General features: G+C 38.8%; 1 long non-coding RNA gene across 1 annotated transcript; it reads right to left on the minus strand.

The window, feature by feature from the left end:
• On the minus strand, positions 3397-5263 carry LOC110431429. The gene is made up of 3 exons (XR_002448917.1): positions 5104-5263; positions 4640-4996; positions 3397-3585 (listed from the first exon to the last, which is right to left on the minus strand). It is a non-coding gene; the product is annotated as an uncharacterized LOC110431429 (long non-coding RNA).

A 6525-nucleotide genomic window follows, 5' to 3' on the forward strand; every position in this document is an offset into this window, starting at 1 on the left:
GTCTAAGAGCAGGTATAATAAGACATTTGAGTCGGCGAGATGAGCTCCACGTCAACAGTAAAAATGCCATGTTAAGAGAGAGAATGCTAAGCCGACGCTTAGCTTCTCGCCGGCTGAATCACAGATTACCAAACAAAACGGCTACCTTGCAGCCGGTTGCTGGCTAGGAGCTGCCGCTGTACTCGGCTACAACTGCAAAACATTAATTGCTCGTAGAATTGATACAGTCGGTCTTCCATCCAACCTATTATATGAGTAGACGGTATCACTTAGTTTATGTGACATGGCACATGTATTTAGCCAGCAGCAGGCTAAATCATTAGCCTTGCTCTAAATAAGACTTGGAGTCTTATTTTTTCTACATCTTTTTTCAATAAATATGCTATCACATCAGCAAAATACCATACATAATATGTAATTAATTATCTTAGACTCTGTGATAGAATCTTGCATTGTGAGTGTCCTAAGGGCACTCCCAATGCTAGAAACTACACATAGTTTCTATATTCATTAATTTCTATAGACACTATATATAGAAACTATGGTCCCAATGGATAGTTTCTATAGAATATTTTTATATCCAATCGCATTCATTCTCTCTCCATTCTTAGCCAATCATAGCACTTCATGTCTTGGATTTTGTGTAGACATGGTTTCTAACTTGGACCCAGTTTCTATGATTTTTACTCTCTCTCTTCAATAACTACATTGTCACATCAGCAAAATGCTTAGGTGGCACTGCAATTAATGTCTATAGAAACCACAATGGTTTTTGCATTGGGAGTGCTCTAAGAAATGTGTAAAGGTAGTACAAGTTATCAATTTCTATGCATGGGAGTATACAACCGGTAGCAATCGGTTTCTAGAGGTGGGACACATTTTCCGATCACCTCATAAAATTGATTCTAGAGGCAATAAATAAGATGTCTTGTCTCTGTATTATTTAGAAATTGCAAATCAACAAAATAAAATTAAACTCGAAAGAAGCCCATCAGGAAGCCACCATGTTGTAAGTCAATTCATGATTTTCCTAAAACTGTAAATCAGCCAAAAATCTTGGAAGAAGCCCACTAGGCCACTAGTGACATCTAACCAATATATACATACTGTGGGTATCCACACTAACATAATATGACTCCGTAGAAGATCAATTCCTTGCCCAATTCTGACCATTCAAACATGGGCTCAAGGACTACAACTCACCGGGTGTGCTCGTGTGCCCTCAATGGAAATGGTCCTTGACATACCAAGGATCCCCTGTTTGACCGATTAACGGCTCGTTCGGTTAGCTTCTTCCAAGGCCAGGATTCATTCCACATTTGCTTTCTTATACAAATTAAGCCTCTTGTTCTAGCTAGATTTTTTCCAGGGTCTCGTTCCCTGCTAACCAAACGGGCCCTAAAGGACGTTTTGACCGAGAAAGATGTGTCTAATTGAAAAGTCTCACATAAGGGGGGCACTAAGGAGTCCGACCGAACAATCAAGAGGTCAACCATAGTTACATCCTAAGGAAGGGAGCCCACCGATCGATTTTGTATGAAGCAAGGACAAGCAAAGGGTTTGTCATGACCAACATTGTGGCTGCCTTGTGCGGAATACACTACTAAAACGCAAATGGACCGAACAATCAAGCGGCACTGTTTCACTGACCATGATGTCAGTGGACCACCATGGTAAGTCACTCTCCCCATGTCAGCGGCAAATTAAGAGGAGGACCAGCAACACCAGCGAGAGGACCCACTGTCTCTGCCTAACACATGAGGGGCAGCACCTGTTGTAACCCTTGCCCTCCCGACTTACACACACACACACAATCTCATAAAAAGCTAGATCGTTGTGGCACACCACAAATCAACCAAGCGTAGAGAGAAATAATAGGATCCAAACTTGGTACAGAAGCATAACGGTTTAATTCGGGATACACTAACCCATTATGTTGATCAATCAATCGATGGGGTATGTGTTGTAAAGGAGACTTTCTTGTCGAATCTGATACCACTTGTTAGTTGATGGCAATGGAAAGGAAATAGAAACAAAGTGGTATCGGGATAGAGAATTTAGGGTAGAGGGGCAAGCAACTCAAACACATAATAATTAAGGGTTTAGGAGTTTAAGCCATACATCATCAATACCCTTCTCTCTCATCTCTCAGTGTTACATATAGTAACCATGGCTCATTGAACAGCACACTGAAACAACACAAAATGTCGTTGTGCTCTGGCTTCTTGCTAATCTTACTTCATGGACAACACTTTGGTACACTCTAACCCAAAGACGAGTGTATTCTTGATCGCTGTCACACCCGGTTTTAAAGAACAAAACCAGGCTAGCTATATGTGTGCCCAGGAAGTCCACACATACAACAACAAAAGCAATAGTATCAAAAACAATGTTATATATCGGAAACATACTTATAATTAACACTTACATCAGAGTATCGCGGAACGGTAACTATTCAGGCTCAATCTTCACAGAGACGGTTGACTGGGGGTAACATATGCCTAGCACTTCTTGTATTCTGAGAACGTCCTTCATGATTCCATCGCTCTTCTGATCAACTCTTACTAGTAAACTGGAGTGGTGGGAAATAGCAAGAGTGAGCACATATCGTACTCAACAAGTATAACCAGGGGTTCATGAGGCTCAAATAGCTGACACTGGTTTGACTGCATTTAGCTTTTAATGGTGGATAGCATATTCATAATTAAATAGCAAATGTCAAGGTAGCATAAATAATTGATTAATCACATGATCAAGTGTAAGCATAATTAATCTCATAGCATAAACGATAATCAAATGAACATAACAACTTAACAAGCTCATCGTCGTCGCAGCAAGAACCCCCAAGGCCGCTCTTAACCGTGAGCACGGCTAGTATACTAGTTTTAACACTCTGCAGAGGTTGTACATCTTTACCCATGAGTCATGATTTACCCTTTCGCCCGAGGTGATCAGCCTCTTAACCCACTTCCAAGGAAGGTCGGCAGGGATCACTATGAAGCCTTTCAAAAGTTCGTCTAACATGTTAGGGCCGCAAGGTTTCCTTTGCGAGCAGATATAGATACCCCCCTTCCGAATGGCACAATGACGCGCAGCCTATACACATAGGGACAGGGGCTCGCACTATACCCGTGTCGGTTCAGCCCCTCCGCCCTTTCGGGTAACCTCTAACAAGCTAGAAAAGGTCTTCATACTGAGCTAAAGCCAGAGCCATTATAGCCCTCATGGTTGCACTGTTGTCCCGGTGATCACTTACAGACAAGATCTCATACAGTTATTTGTCATTCTTTTATGTTCATTGCATAGCTATTAATCATCTTACAAGATCATGGATCATATCAGGCACTAGCACATCTACAACAAATGCATATCAAGTAGGTAGCAAGGAATCCAGGTAACAATCATCTATGATTTTGCTAAGGTCGACAAGGTGAAAGCATGCATATGATATATATGTGTATTTATAAGTGAATAGGTAACAAGGATGATCCCAAGTTATACTTGCCTTAAGCACTTGCTCAATTCTCACACCAACAGCTTTTGGTCATCATCTTCTCATCTTCAACGTCCACAAACAGTTCTCGTCTACTCGTATCAAGCACCACACATAGGCAAACATACAAACAACAATAGAACAACTAAGAACAGTACACCACACAAGAGAAAAGAGTGTACTAATAAATGATCAGCACTACAAGATCGCAAGAACCACCGAAACCGAACCTATCGTTAAAAGAAATGACTAACGATAGTTTTATATTATAAAAGAGAAGCTTACATATTTAATTTATTTAACTATTTAAGTAAACAAAATAATATAAAAGTTATTAATTCAGATTAATGTTAACATAAATTATTTTTAAAAGTCAAGTTAAAACTAATCATGTTTTATTTATAAATATTTAGATATCATTTATGCCAAATCCACACTAACATGTAAATACAAACTGACATATGAGAGCATCTAAAATCTAATCAAATTTAACATACATGTTTGGACTAAATAAATTATAATTTAGAAACATGATTATGTATACCATTTAATCAGCTTAACATTTATATATGAAATACATAAATATAAAACCTACTGATTTTTTACTTATAAAACTAGATGCAAGTGTATTAATCACTTTAGTATTTAACTATGTATAGAAAGCATGTGGTAAATAAACTAAAGCACTTATGTTTTAAGTTTGAATTAAACAACTTATAATTCAAAAGACACCAAAGTTGATATTAATTAAATTAATATTAATTTATATAAAAAAAACCTATACACAAATCCGTGTTGCTTTTAATTTGAAACTTAATTGCATAAGCATAAATTAAATTAATATTTAACTTATAACATTCGATGATGTGAGACATGTTAAACATCGCCACTAACACGTAGCTTATGGTCGGCACGGTCGTGGTGCGACAAGAACGAATTTACGACCCTAGGTTGGTTTTAATTAAAAAGCTATTAAATAAATACTAAACAAATTGTATTTTTAAATTAATAAATTCAGAATTGGGACACATCATAAACATTGGTACTACTACAACGTTATGAAAATAACGCAACTTGAATGAACCGAATTAGATTTAAGATGATTAAATTGTAGAAATTACGGATGAGTGGTGATTCTGTAAATACCTCATCTTCTATCTTGTGCCTGTACGGATCGTAACCTCCATGGCCATGGCGTTCACTGTGTACGTGAGTGGTAGGAGGCTCGCCTTGCCTCCTGGCCATGGAAAGACGCCAAGGTGGGAGCTCACCAGCTGACCAAGAGGCCCAAGGTGACCAGTGATGCGCAGCCCCGCACATGGGGCACGATGAGGCCACGTCGGAGCAGCTGGCCGGAGATAGCCTTGCCGGCCAGACTGGGACCAGTAGCGCAAGGGGTCACGAGACTTAAGTTGGGGCGCACGTCCCAAGGGTGGCACGATGTGCAGCAGCAGGGAGGGGTAGGGGTCACCGGCGGTCGAAAAAGATGAAGAACAGAGTCATCTTGGTGGAGCTCGTCGGAAAACATAAAGAAGGGTTAGGAAAACGATCATACGACCACGGATTCAAAATAATAATGATATGCCGGTGTAGAGGATAACAAGACGAACCTCTAGATGGCGACGGTTTTCGCAGGAGATGTCCAAGATGGCTGGAAAAGCTCGCCGAACCTTCGCCGGAAGTTCGTCGGAGCTTTAGGTTTCGAAACTTCGGCTTTAGATCTAGAACGATAGAAGTGGCGGCTCAGAAAACCGATCGTACTTTCGGAACCAGCGCGTCAAGGGCTACGCCGGCATATATATAGTGTTAGGGTTTTGGGTTGATCGAAAAACGAGATATTTTATTATTTTCGCAATTAATAAATTTCGTGAATAAAAATAATTCTAGAAAGTCCAGAATTAATATTTAAGGTCCGAAAAATACTCCGAAGGGTCCAAAAATCATGAGAAAATTCTTAGAGATATTTTAGAACATGAGGAACCCAAATAAAGTATTTAGAGCCCATAAAAGATATCTAGGAGTATCTAAAAATTAGATTATGCTCACAGAAAAGTGGAACGAGTTTCAGGAAAATGCGGAAATAATTCCCGGTAACTTTTTAGAGATTGATTGACGGGTGAGGAACTGAAAGGAGTGATTTGGGTTACACAGAAAAGATTTTGGGAAACTCGAAACGAAAGCATATGGTGTAAAACAAGGAATAAAGATGTGCCGATCAAGGAGCAAATTTTTTTTTTATATTTTCATGAGCACTCAAATACAAAACTAAATCAATTTTCATCTATTTTAAAAGGAGCAGATTTTAGGGTGTTACAATTCTACCCCACTTAACAGGAATCTCGTCCCGAGATTCGATGAGACTAGAGATAATGATAAAGGTGATCATCAAGGTTGCTTTTAGACTTTTGACAAGATGATTTAGGGATTAATGATTAACAAAAGTTGACAAAGATATCAAAGATTGTCTCTCAAGATTAATTCAGGATTTATGACATGAGATCAAAGGATTGAAGATCAGCATATGTGGAGGAGAAATATCAACAAATGTTAAAAAGATAGATAAAAGTCGATCACGGGGTCTTCACATTATGAGGTTTAAAGACAAGAAGTGAAGATTAACAAGAGATAATATGAAGATAACGTACATCTTATAGTGCGCACAATTCCTTGATTTGAGATTCATGAGGTGAAAGAACTTGCATGATAAAAGGAATTCATAAGATCTGGTGGGTTGCAAGTAAGATAAGGAGCAAAGATGATCTACAGAAGATGCTACCCCACTTAACAAGAGTTTTGCTTAACTTCAGAACTTTAACTTTAAGGTCCTCTTTGTTACAAGGGTGGAAACAACACACAAGCAACACATCAAAGAAGACAAGCACACAACACATCATCGATTCTACATGTGTTTCTTCAACAATGGTGGTCATCCTAAAGGGCAGATTAGAGATGATGAAAGGCCATCGTGAATTTGAATAAGATCAGATGAGAAACTTTAGTAAATCAAACACATAAAAAGAATCAAGGAGATA

Source organism: Sorghum bicolor, chromosome 10 (assembly GCF_000003195.3).
Source record: "Sorghum bicolor cultivar BTx623 chromosome 10, Sorghum_bicolor_NCBIv3, whole genome shotgun sequence".
Taxonomy (NCBI): domain Eukaryota; kingdom Viridiplantae; phylum Streptophyta; class Magnoliopsida; order Poales; family Poaceae; genus Sorghum; species Sorghum bicolor.